Source organism: Gorilla gorilla, chromosome 7, assembly GCF_029281585.2.
Source record: "Gorilla gorilla gorilla isolate KB3781 chromosome 7, NHGRI_mGorGor1-v2.1_pri, whole genome shotgun sequence".
Lineage (NCBI taxonomy): Eukaryota > Metazoa > Chordata > Mammalia > Primates > Hominidae > Gorilla > Gorilla gorilla.
The window spans coordinates 106,322,660-106,339,730 of NC_073231.2; the positions used below are offsets into that span (position 1 = coordinate 106,322,660).

The 17,071-nt window shown below is 47.3% G+C and overlaps 1 long non-coding RNA gene across 1 annotated transcript in view; it reads left to right on the forward strand.

Moving 5' to 3' along the window:
- The window catches only part of LOC129523987 (uncharacterized), a 48,794-nt gene extending 32,743 nt beyond the window's left edge, over positions 1-16,051 (forward strand). The window contains exon 3 of the long non-coding RNA XR_010134888.1: positions 15,653-16,051. This is a non-coding gene — a long non-coding RNA (uncharacterized lncRNA). The remainder of the gene's footprint in view (positions 1-15,652) is intronic.
- The last annotated feature ends 1,020 nt before the right edge of the window (positions 16,052-17,071 follow it).

Genomic DNA, 17,071 nt, shown 5'->3' on the forward strand with positions numbered 1-17,071 from the left:
TGACAGGTGAGAGATGATTCCATTGGTGCCTGGGATACCAGATTCATGCTGGGAAGTAGGATGGATGTGGTGGTTTGCAAAAGGCTTTTTCTGCTAAATTGAGGATACTGGATCATACCCCAAGAGAAAGGGGAGCTCCAATGGAAAAGCCACCTGCACCATGATGCTGCCTGTCACTTGACTGAGCGTTCCTGCTGCCCAGAAGCTCCTGTTGTCCTCCCAACTGACGGGATGCTCTTGGACAGTGATGCCAGCTGGAATTAAGACTGGGTTTCCAAGGCCACTGTGACCACCATGATTAATGTGAGTATCGCCAGGTCTTCTCCATACAGGCCCCCTCAGCATGGTTGTCCCCAAAGCCCTGACCCCAGCTTTTCCTGGTTTTCTGCCTCCTTTAGCAATCCCTACTGCTAGGGCTCCAACATGCCTCAGCCAGAAAGCTGTCATCTCTTTCCTGGGAACATTCCTTAAGAAAGAACCATCATGGGGTTGGATGAAACTAAACTTGCAAAGAAGGTGGTGTAACCAAGTTGGAGTGTGAAGTGTGGGGTCAAAGATGATGGCATTCTGTGTGGATCCGCAGTGGTAGGAATGGAGGTGAGGAGGAAGAAATGAATCCAGGAGGCAGCGTGACAGAAAACACAGACTTTGGTGACGACATGTGAGAAGCTGTAAACTAATAAGAAGAAAAGATGTCTCCAGCACGTTTGGGTTAGTGTCATCAACCCATGGATCCTGCCCACAGCAAGACTTGGCCCAGTAACAACCCCCTTTCTAGCAATGTGGAGATAAATGCCTTCAACAGAAAGGGTTGGGAATCCCATGTGACAGCCGAGCTCTGTTCTGCCTTTGACAGAGTCTGATGTGACGTGGATCATCTCAGGGATGTGCCTTGCTGGCTTCACCCACCTGGAGCCTCAGGGGAAGTCTCAGGTGGGAGATGTTAATTTGAGAGGCCTGGGTATAAAAGTAATCCCAAGATGTCACAAGATAGAATAATTTCTCTGAGGCACAAACAGGGAGAAAAACAAGAACAGAACCCCTTAGCAGGACACTCATAATAAGAAGAATCAGGAAAAGAAAAGGGAATCCGGGGTGACACAAAACTGGGAGAGTCTGTTACCACAAGGTAGACGGCTACCTCCAGTTGGACAAATTTCCATGGACCACCATGCAATTTCTGGAGATGCCGCCTTTGATCCCCTCCTCTCCCTTTGCTCCTCCCCCATCTCCACACTCAAAGTGCACATTATTCAGATGTCCAGCACACCCCTAAATCAACTTGACTTCTCTTGTTCCTTGGCAGATTCAAGGACCAGCCTTCATTGGATTTGGGGTGGAAGCTACATGCTTGTGTCAAGGGTTGTAATCCCAAGTCTGGTCCTGTTTTCTGCAAACAATATCACTGTAAACACATTGAATGTGTCTGAATGGGATTCACATAACCTATTCAAAGTTAATATCACAAGACTGATACTGAGCTGGAAGCTCTGAAATGTACTTGTGCTCAGGGAAGATATTTGCTAATGTTTGGCTTTAATTTCCCCTGGAACTTGTACACATCAGTAAGGCCTGGGGATAATGAATAACAACATGGACAATAAATTTTAAAACAAACAAAATAAAAACTCAAAGAACGTTAATGCAGACCAGTGCTGGGATATGATGTGTGTTACAAGAGAGTAATGATTACTCCTTGGTGAGCAGATTCTATTATCTGCTTCTTAGGAGCAGTAGGTGGCTGCCTCTTGATTGTATTAGTCCTGGAGTTATAAAATCCTCAGTCTTTTACATTGCAAAAGTGACACATGGGACGAGTAGGCAGGTAAGAGAAGGAGCAATTGGAGGAAGAGAAATGAGATCTGTGGCAGGGGCTATTGGCTTTCCACTAAAACCCATTCTCTGCTTCTTGCTGGGCAAGAGCTAGGCGGTATTTACCAGCCCCTCTTGCATTTGGGGTGGCCACAAATGAATTCCGGCCAGTGGAGTGAGGGGCTTCTGAGACAGCAGCCTGCCCCTTCCACACTCCTGTTCCCCTTGCAGTGGCTCAAAGCCCTTGGGTGATGATGGAGCCACAGCTGGAAGAAGCCTGGGTCCCTGGGTCCCCCGTGGAGCCTCCACGCGGGAAGGTGGTCTAGAAATACACTTCCATATTTCAGCCAGCATGCCTTGGGATCTTTTTTTAATGGTGGTTCAGCCTACCCTAACTAAAGCTGGGCCCACTCAGCACGCCCCGCACAGGGATTCTGAAATGGGAGCTGGGTCCACCAAAACTCTGCTTTTCAGAGAGCTCACACCCTAGGGGAGTAAAAGTGACAAGGACACTGGAGCTGGCAGTCAAGACCCAGGATGCCAAAATTAGGGCCCCTAAACACAGCAGGGAGGGTGAGCTATCCTCCTGTGAGGTGGGAGGAGGGTCTCCGTGAGCAGGGCTCTTCTTGGGCCACACCTGGATCATGAGGAGGAGGGAGAGATGCTGAGTGTGACATGTCATTCAAAGTGCTGTCTGGAAATTTGAGTTCGTTTCTTCAGTGGAGGCAGCACAGATTAATCAGACAAACCAGCCATCAACAGGCTTCCTTTGAGGAGCTTGGTAAGAATGGAAAACCCGGGGCTGAGGGGCTTACAGAGCTTACAGAGCAGCACAGTATCAGGGGCCCAAGGCACCAGGAGCTCCTCTGGAAATTGGCGGGAACAGCTGGAGCAAAGCCGAGGTGACGGTACCCCTGGTGATGGGACGGCAGCGACCCTCCATGGTATAAGGAGTGGCGAGACCCCAAGGGACAGTGTGCAAGGACTCTGATGGCAGCCACACTCCTCTAGGAGCTGATGAGAAAGGCCTGGAATCCCAAGATGCACCCCTGAGATTCAACTCCCACTCTGATCATCTCCTCCAAGATTCTGTGACCTGGGGAAGTCAACAGTACATTTCAACACCTATGATGTCAGCATGTGAATGACATTCCAATGCTGCTCATGGGGTCACCCCTGCAAAGATGAACTCAGTGGAAAGACCTTGCCAAACCGGAAGGAAAACAGGATACTTTTCTCCAAAATACTCATTCAATAAATATTTGCTTAGGCATTACAAAGACAAATAAGACTTGCCCCTACCTGTTAGAGGTATGTATGTCGAGAAAAGGAAGGAGTGATTCAGTAAGAAAAACAGCATTTAGGGAAGAGAAAGAAGGAAGACATAAAAATTCAGGTCATATTAGAATAATATATATTACAGTGAGTTTGGCTATATTTCAGAATTTTCCCAAAATATTTCTTTCAAATTTGATTGACATTCTAAACTACTTAGCTTTGATATAAATGTCTTTGTGTACCCTCAGCAGGAACTGCATTTTAGCTGGTTTTAAATCTCAACAATCACTTTCCTGCCTTGGAGAAGGTATGAACCAGGCTGTTTATGTAGAATACAGGTGGGTTTGAGAGCAGCTTCAGCTGAATGGAGAATGACAGGGAGGCTGAGGAAGGGAAGGAGGGGACCATGGGCTGTCATACTCGGGGACTTAGGAAGGCTCTTGCTCTTGCTGGAAGGGTTGCAAATCCCTAAACCAAGTAATCCCATCCCTAAACCAAGTAATCCCATTAAAACACGAAACATCCAGAGTAAAATTAAGTTTAGAATACTATTTGCAAAGCCAAACATAGTCTTACCATAGGATCCAGGCATCACACTCCTTGGTATTTACCCAAATGGGTTGGAAACTTCCATATAAAAATCTGCACACAGGCCGGGTACAGTGGCTCACGCCTGTAATCCCAGCACTTTGGGAGGCTGAGGCGGATGGATCACCTGAGGTTGGGAGTTCAAGACCAGCCTGACCAACATGGAGAAACCCTATCTCTGCTAAAAATACAAAATTAGCCAGGCATGGTGGCACATGCCTGTAATACCAGCTACTCGAGAGGCTGATGCAGGAGAATTGCTTGAACCCAGGAGGCAGAGGTTGCGGTGAGCCGAGATTGTGCCATTGCACTCCAGCCTGGGCAACAAGAGCGAAACTCTGTCTCAGAAAATAAATAAATAAATAAATATAAACCTACACACAGGCCAGGCGGGGTGGCTCACCCTGTAATCTCAGCACTTTGGGAGGCCAAGGCGGGTGGGGTGGATCACGAGGTCAGGAGATCAAGACCAACTTTGCCAAGACGGTGAAACCTCATCTCTACTAATAATATAAAAATTAGCTGGGCATGGTGGCACATGCCTGTAATCCCAGCTACTCAGGAGGCTGAGACAGGAGAACCGCTTGAACCAGGGAGTCAGAAGTTGTGGTGAGCCGAGATCACACCACTGCACTCCAGCCTGGTGACAGAGTGAGACTCCGTCTAAAAAAAAACCTGCACACAAATATTCATGGTAGCTTTATTCATACTTGCCAAAACCTGGAAGCAACCAAGATGTCCTTCAATAGGTGAATGGGTAAATAAATTGTGGTACATGCAGACAATGCAATATTATTTGGCGATTAAAAAAAAGAAATGAGTTAAAATATTGGATTTCTTTTTTTTTAATGAGTTATAAAGCCACAGAAAGACCTTAAATACATATTGTTAAGTGAAAGAAGCCAGCCTGCAAAGCTACATCTATACATGACTGTATGACATTCTAGAAAAGGCAAAACTATAGAGACAGTGAAAACATCAGTGATTGCCAGGGGTTAAGAGGGAAGGAAGGATGAAAAGGCAGAGGACAGAGGATTTTAAGGCCGGTGAAACAATTCTATATCATACCAGAATGGTGGATATATGGGCTGGGGCTCAGAAAACAATACCCCCAGATGAATGCCTCAGAAGCAAAAGTTTCTCCTGCCCTCCCATCCCTGACCTCATTCTCCCCCAAGGTTAGCCATAGAAACCAGAAGTCCTCTTTCCCAAGGTGGGTCATAGAAACTTTCAAACCCCTTTTCCCCAAAGCCAGTCATAAAACCTAAAAATAAAACCACCCCACCACCTTTCTGTGTAAAAATGTGTCATAAGGAAATCATCTAACCTGCCTTGTTTGGTTGTAGGTCGTAAGACCCCCATTCCAGAGAGGGCCCTGCCCCGTACCCAGCAGGACGCAATGCTGCCCAGAGAGGCCACGAGGAATCTAGACAGAGCTTGCTGGGGGGCCCCACTCACTCTATGAGCATTAGCTCATTCCCTTTTTTGTCCAATCACATTTCTAAATATTTTGTTGCACCTAAGCTTAAAAGTGGGCAGTGTCCCCTGCATCTCTGGGTCTTCATTCCGAAGGCTCCCCTGTCATGTAAAACTATGACCAAATAGATGCGTGTGCCTTTTCTCCTATTCATCTGCCTTTTGTCGGTTAATTTTCAGTGAAACTTCAGAGGGTGAAGGGGAAGTTTTCCTTGGCCCCTACACGTGTCATTACAAACCCATAGAATGTACAATGCCAAGAGTGGACCTTAGTGCAAGCCAGGGACATTAGTCAGTAATAATGTTCCACGCTGACGCACAAATGAAAGTTATTTTATTTGTGTGAATAGGAGAGCTGACATGGTCTGTATTGATATCTCCTGGGCAGGGAGGTGGTGAGCACGGCCCCAGAATTCTGAACTGCCAGGAGCCAGGCAGCTTTGCATCCTGGAGCTTGGCCAATTCAGCTGCCCAAGTTCTGACCATGGGTCTGCAGCCCCCTGGCCCTTGCCTGCATAAGCAGGAGATGAATGAGAGGAAGCAGAACTCACACAGGAGGCAGGAGGAAGCCACCAGGAAGCTCACTGGCTCCAGGGGCAGCAGATCTGGGATGGGGTCCCAGTTCTCTCCTTCCTCATTCATGAAATGGGGCAATAACAGTACTTACTTCATTGGAGGTTCTTGGACGGAATAAAAGAGATATTAGTTAAAGGCATGGAGCACAGTCCCTGGCACACTGAAAAAGTTTCATAAATGTTACCAATTAATTGTTTGTATTATATAATGTCTTCCTGATAGGTTTTTGGGAAGGAATAAATCAAAGGTGAGAAAATATATACAAAAACCTGACCGAGCGAGAACATAGCTTACACACAAGTGGCAGCTTGGTGAGCACACTGCTATGTCATATTGTGCCTAGTCATGACATAGCCAAGGACTGATACAGGCGCTCGCATAACCCATGGATGGATTCCTGCTGGACTCTATTCATGAAGGTTCTGATTCTAATTTTTTTAAATCCATTGATAAAACAGCTGCCAGAAAATCCCATTTGGGTTTGCATGTTGTTCTTTGGCTCCGGTGGGCAGCAATCATATCAGTTGCATTTCCCGAGCTAGAGCTCTGAGGCTTAGTCATCCCCCTCCCTGGCTGGCTTCCATGCTGTCTGCAGTGGGAGCATCTTTTATGAGATGACAGGAGGGGACTTCATGGATGTGCAGCCTGGGCTGCTGGTACTGCCGGGGCTGCTGGTACTGCTGGGACTGCAGGAGAGGGATGGTTTCTATTAATCCTCACAATGGGAGGGCCCAGTGGGCTGTCACAGCACAGGCAGGGAATCACAGGCCTCCCTGGGTGACCAGCTGTCCTGGCTGCTACCAGATTCGGACTCCAGCAGGCTTTCCCTGGGGGCAGAGATGATCTTGATCTCTGGGCAGCTAGGCTTCGTGTCCTTGATATTTGTGGCCCTGCATTGTTGGGGCACAGGATGCAGAGCTGGGGATGACTGAGCTTAAACTCCTGCTGCTATGGAGGGCTGCCACCTTGCCCTGAATGCCCTGGGAGCCCTTTTAAAAACACAGGTCCAAGGAGTGATAACATGAGGGGCAGCACCTCTGGCCCCTGAGAGAGAAACCTGTCCAGCGATATGTGCACAAGCAACATGTCCAGGCATTCCTTCCAGACAAGGCAAGAGGCCCCCCAGGTGTGATATATTAGCTACACATGGGCTTGGTCTGTACTGCAAATGTGTACTCAGTGATGGGGCCATTAGATATTTGGTTTCTACATTGCTGCGATGAAAATTTACAAAGAACGTTCATGGGGAAACCAGCTCCCATCCATGGGCAGCAGAGGAATGTTGTCCAAGACTTACATGGACAGGTAAGACTAAGGTCTCATCCCATACTCAGCAGTTCTGTGACATTTTACAGAACATAGGGAGGCAAGAAGGGAAATGAGCCTTAGTTAGCCTCAGGGAGAACCAAGCCAGGTCTGTTTAGGGTCACCACCTTCACTGAACTGCCCTCCACTGGAGGCTAGGAACTGCAGGACATGAGTTCAACATCAAAATAGTAAAAATAGTGGCAAATGTTTAGCAGTGTTTGCAACATATCAGGTGTCACAGCAACCTCTGCAGGAGAGGTGAGCAGGGCTAATACTTAGCAGGTGCACCCTTGTACTGGCCGCCTGCCATTTAATAGGTTAGTGCCTCAGCTGGTTATTGAATATTTTCAACATCAGCCCTGGGTACTAAGATTAGTTCCCATTTTACTGATTAGGAAATCGAGGTTAAGAGAGGGTAGCCGACTTGCCTGAGATCACACAGCCTCGTGTGTGGCAGAGCCTTAGATTCCAAGCCAGGCTGTCTGATGCCAGACCTTCACAGCTATCCTATGCTTCCACGGCACCCCGGACTTCCCCTTGGAGCACTTGCCAGTGAAACAAACATGCCCTGGAGAAATGCCTGGGTGAGTGTGCTGTCTTCCTTGCACAGAGACGGGCCTCTTGCACCCTCTACTTTCCTACTGTAGCTGGGGTGAGGTGGCGGGTAGAAGGGCGTGGGTTGTAGCTCACTGTCTTCTTCAGGAGTCCCACAGTGGGTAGGAGCACCAGCTGTTCAACAAGGGAAGACCATTAGGCTTCAGGAGGGAGAGGGAGTTTTTTTGGGAAGGAGAGGACCAAGAGAAATGAGGCACAGGGGAGATCGGCCCCAAGGCTTGTCCTGAAAAAAGAACATCATCTTCTTCTAAGGTCCCGAGCGTGGGATTTGTCTGACACATTCTTCCACATGCTTATTGCAGGAGGAGCGTTGTGTTAAGTGCTTTGCATGCATTATCTCATTTAAACCAAAAGCAACCCAGTGTGGCTGAGTGACTATATGATGTCCATTTTACAGATGAGGAAAGGGAGGCTGAGAGAACTTAAAGGACACACCACTTGTGAGTGGCAGAGCTAGGATGCAAACCAGACCTGACTGCTGTTAAAGCTTGTGATGTTTGTAGTCATTCTTCTATACTGTACCCTCATAGGAAGTTCAAAAACAGAGAGGGTGGGATTTGGTCTTTGGCTTTTGTTTAAATGTATGTTTTTATAGATATATTTCCTTAGCCCATGCTATGAACCAGGAGTTTCCATTTGTTTATTTAACTGATTTATTAAGCCTTTTTAGGGGCCAGCCCAGGTTCTGGGCACACACTGGAGAAGGAGAGCTGCTGCGGTCCCTAACTCATGCCTCTTGCGGCAGTGGGTGGGTGGGAAGAGGGAGGAGGGGAGGAGGTGGTGAGAAGTCTGCTTCACATTATTCAGAGTTTCCTGCGAGCCAGGCACTGTGCCTGGGGCTAAGTGATTATATCATTTAGCCCTCCCAATAGACGCTCAGGTAGACACTCTCTTATTTCCACTTTTTTCCATTTACAGATGGGGAAATGAAGACTTAAGAAACTTAGGTAATCTGCCCAAAGGCTTATAGACAATACATGGTAAAGCTGAGATGTGAACTCAAGTATCTGACTCCAAAGCCTGGGTTTTTTTCTCTTTCTCTCTCTCTTTTTTTTTTTTTTTTTGAGACAGGGTCTCACTCCGTCACCCAGTCTGGAGTGCAGTGACATGGTCATAACTCACTGTAACCTGAAACTCCTGGGCTCAAGTGATCCTCCTTTCTCAGCCTCCTGAGTAGCTGGGACTACAAGCACACACTACTATGCCTGGATAATTTTTGTACTTTTTTTGTAGACAGGGTCTTACTGTGTTGCCCAGGCTGGTCTGGAACTCCTAGGCTAAAATGATCCTCCTGCCTCAGCCTCCCAAATTGCTGGGATTACAGGTGTGAGCCACTGTGCCCGGTCAAAGCCTGTGCTTTGATTTGCCACCTAATCTTCCTCCGTTTTATATGTAATGTTAACCCCAAACCTGCAGGGTAGCCATTAACAGCCTCATTTAACTGACAGGGAAGCCCAATCTCAGCGGGGCCAGCTGCGTGCCCAAGGCCTTGCTAGGAAGAATGGGATTCTGGGCCCAGGCATTCCAGCGCCAAGTCCAGGGCGTGATTGTTACTCTGCAGTGCCTCTCCGTGACAAGAGCCTCACCGGGAACTCGGGGGTGGGGGCTCCCCCAAGCCTCCTGGCTGGACCCCATTCCAAGCGTCAGTGTAACAGATGTTGTGTGGCGGGAGTCTGTTGTACTCCTGGTGTGTGACTGGGATTCAGAGGTGTCTTCAAGTGCTCCAGGAAGCTGGCAGGCGGGGCCGTGGCCGCAGAAGTGAGTGCAGGGATGGAGAATACAGGGAGTCCCTTGACTGGAGGAGACTTTGGAGGCATTTGTGCTGTTTGCATGAACTCGGCGTCCATGGCCTACCCTGTGATTGTCATCATTTCTATGTGAGAAAAAAGCGGCTACTGATTCACAGCGAAAGGAAACGGACTAGGTTCTGAAACTTCCTGTTTGTCTGGTATCTGCAAAGATATCTGTGTTATGCAAATACCCTGACTCCCCAGAACTGCAGGTGTGTACAAACACACACACACACACACACACACACACCCTCTGCTTGGCCCCATGCAGTGGGTCTCCTCTGTACCCAGTAAACTGAAACATGACTCTACTAACGTGGTAGCCAGGACACTGGGGACTCTGCTGTCGGAATCCCTGATCATAGGGGCAGCAGCTTTGGCCTTTGGCTCAAAGAGCTTCACAGATGTCCCTTGTAGGCGAGTCCTGGCTCTGGCTCCTGGCCCACTGCAGAGCCTGGGAGTGAGGCAGGCAGATAGGCGAGGGGGTCTCACCCAGGCCCAGGAACTCCATTTTCTCTCAGCCCCATTCCTCCCTCCCTCGGCTCCCTGACCGTGCTGAACGCAGCTCCCAAGCAGGGGGAGAGTCCAGATAATGGCAGATGTTGATTGTTTGCTGTTGGTTCACTGCGTCCTTTTGGCAGGCCTTTCTTTCTTTCAAAATATATTCAGGTTTGAGCCCAGCACTGCAGCTTGCTGAGTGGGTCTATGCTTCCATAGAGCAGTGGCTTCGGGCACAGGCCTGAGACCCAGCCTGCCTGCGGGCTGCTAGCTGCCAGCTACCTCTGCACTAGGAAGCTTTTTAAACAGCTGAATGCAAGCTTCAGCGTTAATAGGTGAAAGTGAAAATGACATGTGACTTCTAGACAATTCTCATAGATTCAAAATAATTGTTCTCTGTAATGAGTAAAATAACACTCTTGCAACAGCTGAATGCTTTTCTCATATTCTGAGTTGCCCGAATTAGGGGAAATGGGTCTAAATGGCTGCAGGAGGCAGTTTTGTCAGCTAGATGTCTTTTTACAAGTGTATTGCATCCTTTAGTCTCTTCCTGCCCCACCCTAAGACCCTCACCTGGGAAATGGGAGGATGGCTTGGAAGGCAATTGTCAGGCCTCTGAGCCCAAGCTAAGCCATCATATCCCCTGTGACCTGTACATACACATCCAGATGGCCCGGTCCTGCCTTAACTTATGACATTCCACCACAAAAGAAGTGAAAATGGCCGGTTCCTGCCTTAACTGATGACATTACCTTGTGAAATTCCTTCTCCTGGCTCATCCTGGCTCAAAAGCTCCCCCACTGAGCACCTTGTGACCCCCCACCCCTGCCCGCCAGAGAACAACCCCTTTGACTGTAATTTTCCTTTACCTACCCAAATCCTGTAAAACAGCCCCACCCCTATCTCCCTTCGCTGACTCTCTTTTCGGACTCAGCCCGCCTGCACCCAGGTGAAATAAACAGCCATGTTGCTCACACAAAGCCTGTTTGGTGGTCTCTTCACACGGACGTGCATGAAAGTGATGAAGCTGAGGTTGCAGGAAAGGAGTGATCACCTGGCTCAGAGCTGGGCCCTAAAAGTCTAGGCCAGAGCCTCCCTGTTGTGAAAGGGAGTGGAAGGAGCAGGGGCTGGGATGGGTCAAACTGGGTGGAAAGCTAGGCTCTGCTGTTTAGAAGCTGTATGATCTTGAGCAAGTTGCTTAACCCTTGCTAAGCCTCAGTTTCCCTTCCTGCAGAAAGGGATTGTCATGGGGACGAAAGGGGATCCAGAACCTGGAGCGGAGGATAGGGTGGGTAAGTGGAAGGTGTCACGAGGACAACATATGCTGAGACACTCACCACCCTTTCTGAGGGCGCCTCAGCAGCAGGTCACATGGTGCCTGAAACTTGTTTTTCTGAGTTGTGCTGGTTTGTGGAATGAAAAGGGAAGCCAGGCTTCCTTCTTACTAGCTCTGACTGCCTTGTTTTAAAGATCATTCACCTTCCCTAAGGATGGGATAAAGCCTTCCTGTAGAGCAGACCAATCTCCTTCTTTATCCTACAGTTCTCCCACCGTGGCCATGGCCTTGGGGGCTGTTCTGACTCTTACATTTATATATCACTCCTACTTTCCCAGCCAGCAGGATAGAAAACCTGAGAAGGGAATTCTGCCTTATAAACATTTCTTACAGATGGGGCAGACAGGTTGTTTCTTTTTTACCAAGGAAGCTCAGGGGAATTCTGGTTGCAGGAATGTTAAGCACTGATAAAGAAGAGAAGAAAAAATATTCACCCTCCAGGGCCTGGAATTTCCCCATTCCTGAGCCCTGGCTTCCCTGTCTGAGATAGAGACTGTCAGTCAGTCACCTACCAATTCCCAATTTCTCTTTCTGCTTTACTAAAAGTACTTGATTTGGGATGGGGGTGGGGGGTGGCAGGCAGCAATACATCCAAGTAAAAGACTGTACTTCCCAAATCTCTTGAAACTAGGGACAGCCAATGAGGTATAAATGAAAATTATTGGGGCTGGGGTCCTAAAAGCTTCTCTCTCTTTTTTGAGACAGAGTCTCAGTTTGTCATCTAGGCTGGAGTGCAGCAGCAGGATCACAGCTGTAAAATCAAAAGTGTCAAAGACAGGTCTCAATCAATTTAGAAAGTTTATTTTGCCAAAGTTAAGGGCACACCCTTAACCTCAGGTGATCCTGACAGCATGTACCCAAGGTGGTTGGTGCCCAACTTGGTTTTATACATTTTAGGGAGCATAAGGCATCAATCAATATGTGTAAGATGTACATTGGTTTGGTCTGGAAAGGTGGGACAACTGAAGGTGGGACTTCCAAGTTATAGGTGGATTCAAAGATTTTCTGATTGGCAATTTGTTGAAAGAGTTATTATCAATAGAAAAGAATGTCTGGGTTATGATGAGGGGTTTTGAAGGGAGGAGGGTAGAATGAGGCATGTCTGACTCCCCCTTCCCATCATGGCCTGAACTAGTTTTTCAGGTTAACTTTGGAATGCCCTTGGCTAAGAGGAAGGGTCCATTCAGATGGTTGGGGGGGGCCTTAGAATTTTATTGTTGGTTTACGTGGCTCAGTGCAGCCTTCACCTCCTGGGCTCAAGTGATCCTCCCATCTCAGCCTCTTGAGTAGCTGTGGCCACAGGTGCATGCCACCATGCCTGGCTAACTTTTTTTTTTTGGTAGATATGGGGTCTTGCCATGTTGCCCAGGCTGGTTTTGAATTCCTAAGCTCAAGTTATCCTCCTGTTACAGGAAAGGGGTCCTGATCCACATCCCAAGAGAGAGTTCTTGGATCTCACACAAGAAAGAATTCGAGGTGAATCCATAGAGTAAAGTGAAAGCAAGTTTATTAGGAAAGTAAAGAAATAAAAGAATGGCTACTCCATAGGCACAGCAGCTTCCAGGGCTGCTGGTTGCCCATTTTTATGGTTATTTCTTGATTATATGCTAAATAAGGGGTGGATTATTCATGAGTTTTATGGAAAAGGGGTGGGCAATTCCCAGAGCTGAGGGTTCCTCCCATTTTTAGACCATATAGGGTAACTTCCAGATCTTACCATGGCATCTGTAAACTGCCGTGGTGCTGATGAGAGTGTCTTTTAGCATGCTAAGGCATTATAATTAGCATATAATGAGCAGTGAGGACAATCAGAGATCACTCTTATCACTATCTTGCTTTTGGGGGGTTTTAACCAGCTTCTTTACAGCAGCCTGTTTTATCAGCAAGGTCTTTGTGACCTGTTTCTTGTGCTGACCTCCTATGTCATCCTGTGACTTAGAATGCCTACCCTTCTAGGAATGCAGCCTAGTAGATCTCAGCCTTATTTTACCCAGCCCCTACTCAAGATGGAGTCCCTCTGGTTCAAATGCCTCTGACACTCCCACCTCAGCCTCCCATAGTGTTGGAATTACAGGCTTGAGCCACTGCACCTGGCCTTAAAAGCTTCTTAAAGGGATCTAAGAAATTGACTCTCCCCACCCTCTTTCTTAACCGTAAAACACTAATGTAATGGCTGGAGTTCTAGCAACCATATTGGGCCATGAGGCAACCTTGAAAAAGGAAGCCACAAACTAAAACATTGACTCTCAACCTTTAATGCTGAAAAAAGAAAAAGTATCCCCTGACATCCGGGAAATGGCCTGACACTTTCAGCTAGGGCTTAATCTTATTAAAAGCTTGCCTGGCTATTTTTGCAAATACTGATGTCAGTTGCCAGTCTGCAACTGTGATGAAGAGGTCAAAAGAGACCCCTTCCTAACTCTGTCTAAGCACAAACAACCCCACAAAACACTAGACACACCCCCTTCTGGCTCATTCAGTGACAGAGGCCTCCTTATCAACTATAACTATAGCCTTGATCTTGTCTTCTGTCCTTATAGATAAAATTTACTAACATACCCAGCTGCAGAATTGTCCCATTTCCAGACAGCAGACAATGCAGAGCAAGCCCTTCCCTCCTAGACCCTCCCCAAATTCACCTAACCAAAGCCCAAAGCCTAAAAGTCCCTTTGAACACCTTTTTAGTGAAATGGTGCCCCCATGGTATCTTCCTCATTGCAACCAGTAATAAGGCCAACTTGTTCAATTGCCGGTTTGCAAATAAATCACTTGGGGAGTTGTTAAAATGCAGACTGTGGTTCAGTAGGTCTGGAGTAGAGCTTATTCTGTGTTTGCCACAAGCACGCAGTGAGGCACTTGCTGCTGGACCATGGTCCCACTTTGGGTAGCAAGGCAGTTAAGGGTGGCAGATTAGAATGCTGGACATGCTTAACCTTGACCATGGGACCACTGTATGCATCCTGTTGTCTGTCAGTGAAAATATGCCTGTATTTCATGTAAGCCCCCGCTATGTATGTTGGCTACTAGCAACTTAACCAACACGTTGTCCTTGTCCTTAGAAAATGTGTGGTTACAGCCAGGTGTGAGCAGGCCTAGACCAGGCTTGGGGATTTATTGACCAAATGTGGTGCCTTTGAGGTGAAACCACAAGTAATCAGAGAAGCTGAGTCACTCCACTTAGTGGACTGGTGGAAAATTCTCAAATGGTCCTAAGCTGGCCCCATGTTGGGCTGAGGACTAGAGATCTCAGAGGCTCCACCCGCCCATCCAATTGCAGGTGTCTGGGCCTGGCCCCACCTTGCCTTCCTGCTCCATTGCTCACCATTCCACACCCGAGGGCACCATGATGTTTTGTACCTCCTTGCCTTTGCTCTTCCCTTTGCCAGGGATGCCCTTCCCACCTTCCCCCACGTGGCTAACCCTCCCTCAGCTCTGCTTCCAGGGTGTCTCCCCTGGTTGCCAAGGGCTGGCTAGTGCCTCTTCTTTGCTCCCAGGGCACCCTGTGCCTTTCTGTGCCCCAACTGTTTCCCAGTTTGTAGCAGTTATTTATTTTGTGGTCATCTTCCCACTGGTCGTCAGCTCCTAGAGGGCAGGGATCATGTTTTGGGTTATTCATCACTGCATCCCCTGACATAGTCCCCAACCCTCGAGAACTATGAAACTGCACCAAAGGTTCCAGCTCCCCCACAGCCTGCCCTTAACCTTGAGCCATTTGAAGGGAGAGTATGAGACAATAGTGAAAGAAACCCTTCTCTAATGTTTTCCCCATTTAGGTTATGTGAAGTTGGCAGTTCCCAAGGGCTTTAGGCTTGAAGCTGTGGGTCATACCCCTTCGGAAACTTGGTCCCCAAGAGAAATGTATGCTTCTGAAAACCACAGGTGCATGAATCAGTGTTTAGTAAATGACTACTAAACTGAAATCAGGACTTATCTATATCTTGGCTTCTCAAACTTGAATATGCTTATCATCTGGATAGCAAAAGCATTCCTACACGTTGAGGCCTGCCAGCGTGGGTGTCACCCAGGAGCCACTCGGAAAGGCTCATCGGATACCACCCTGGACTGACTGAGGCAGAATCTCTGGGGGCAGGACCCAGGCCTCAGCATAAAAACTCCAGGTGACGGAAGAGCTCCCACCTAACAGGTGTGTTGGCATTGTTGTAGGTGACTGACGTAGTTTCCCATCTCACATCTCTACCTCCGTGAAGAAAAGTCATGGAAAATTGAGACTTAGGGCTGAGTGTGGTTCATCCCTGTAATCTTAGTGCTTTGGGAGGTTGAGGTAGGAGGATCGCTTGAGGCCAGGAATTTGAGGCCAGCCTGAGCAACACAGTGTCTCTTCAAAAAACTAAGTTTATTCTTTCCTCTTTTTTAGTTTTTATTTTACACGGCTCACTGTGGCTTTGACCTCCCATGCTGAAGCGATCCTCCCATCTGAACCTCTCAAGTAGCTGGAAGCACAGGCATGCACCACCACACCTGGCTAATTTTTTTCTTCCTTTTTTAAAGAGACAGAGTCTCACCATGTTGCCCAGGCCATGTTGACCAGGAAAAAAAAAAGTTTTTTTTCTTTTTTAAAGAAAGAAAATAAAAGAGACTGAGAAACCACAGAAATAAAGAAGCGCTGATGACAATGCCTGCTTGCTGATGGTTACGATGATCATAGCAGTGTACATTTTGTATGCATGAAGCCTGCAACTAAATAAATGTGTGGGGAAATATTTGTAAGGAAATAAGCTATTAATAAGCTAAAATCACAGTTGCTGGACTATGACTGATTTATCCCCTTTCTCTCATTGAAAATTAAATATTTGTATGACTTGTATAATAGAAAAATACATGTATTCAATCTTAAAAAGATATTCTTATTTTACACTTTACGGGACAAAAGAGGTTGTGGGTTGGAATGGTTCAGTCCCCACCTTAAGCCTTTCTCAACCAATGTTGGGGGACAAGCAGGCGTGTGAGGCGACAATGCCATTAGGGCATTTTTTGGAAAAATTTTAGTGTGAGAGACAAAAGCCAAATTCAAACTGGCCTGAGCCAAAATAGTTAGGAAAGGGAGAAGCGGGGACAGGGAGGAAGAAAGACAGAGAAAAGAAAGAAAAAGGGAGAAATGTCGAAAGGCAAAATTACAGCACATTTAGTTAAATGATTGAATTGGTTTTTATTTGTGATTCATGAATTGGGGCAGCATCTCCTCTAAAACTTTAGGAAAAGTGTTCTGATGAGCTAAACAGAGAAGCTTGGCTTTATAGGCAGAAAAGGGTGAAGAAAGCAGACACAGGGAACAAAAAGCATATTGGTAAGCTCAGGTTACTTCAGGTTACTTTCCTTATAAAGGTTAAAGTAGAGGGGACTTCCTTATCATGCTGGCTACAACTGGCCTGTTTGGGGATTTGCATATTATCTCTCTCTGTCTTGAGTTCTGGGAAGGTCTGATGACTTAGTTTCAGTTTGGTGATATGGAACTTAGCATGAGTGACTCCATCTTGGTTTGGTCTACTGGGGCCTCCTGCAGGAGCTCAGCCCAAATCAGTGACCTCCTATAAATTTCATTTAATAGAAAAGGAAGGAAGGAAGGAAGGAAGGAAAGAAGGAAGGGAGGGAGGGAGGGAGGAAGGGAGGAAAGAAGGAAGGAAAGAAAGAAAGTTGCTTATAAGTTGCTTATAACTAAAAAGACCAGCTGGACCCAGGAGCTCTGAGGTTGCTTTCAGGCCTCTGTCCATCTCTTAGTTTTCCATCCTCAGACAGGCTCTGCCCTGCCTTACAGTCTAGCAGTGTTGGCCAAAGG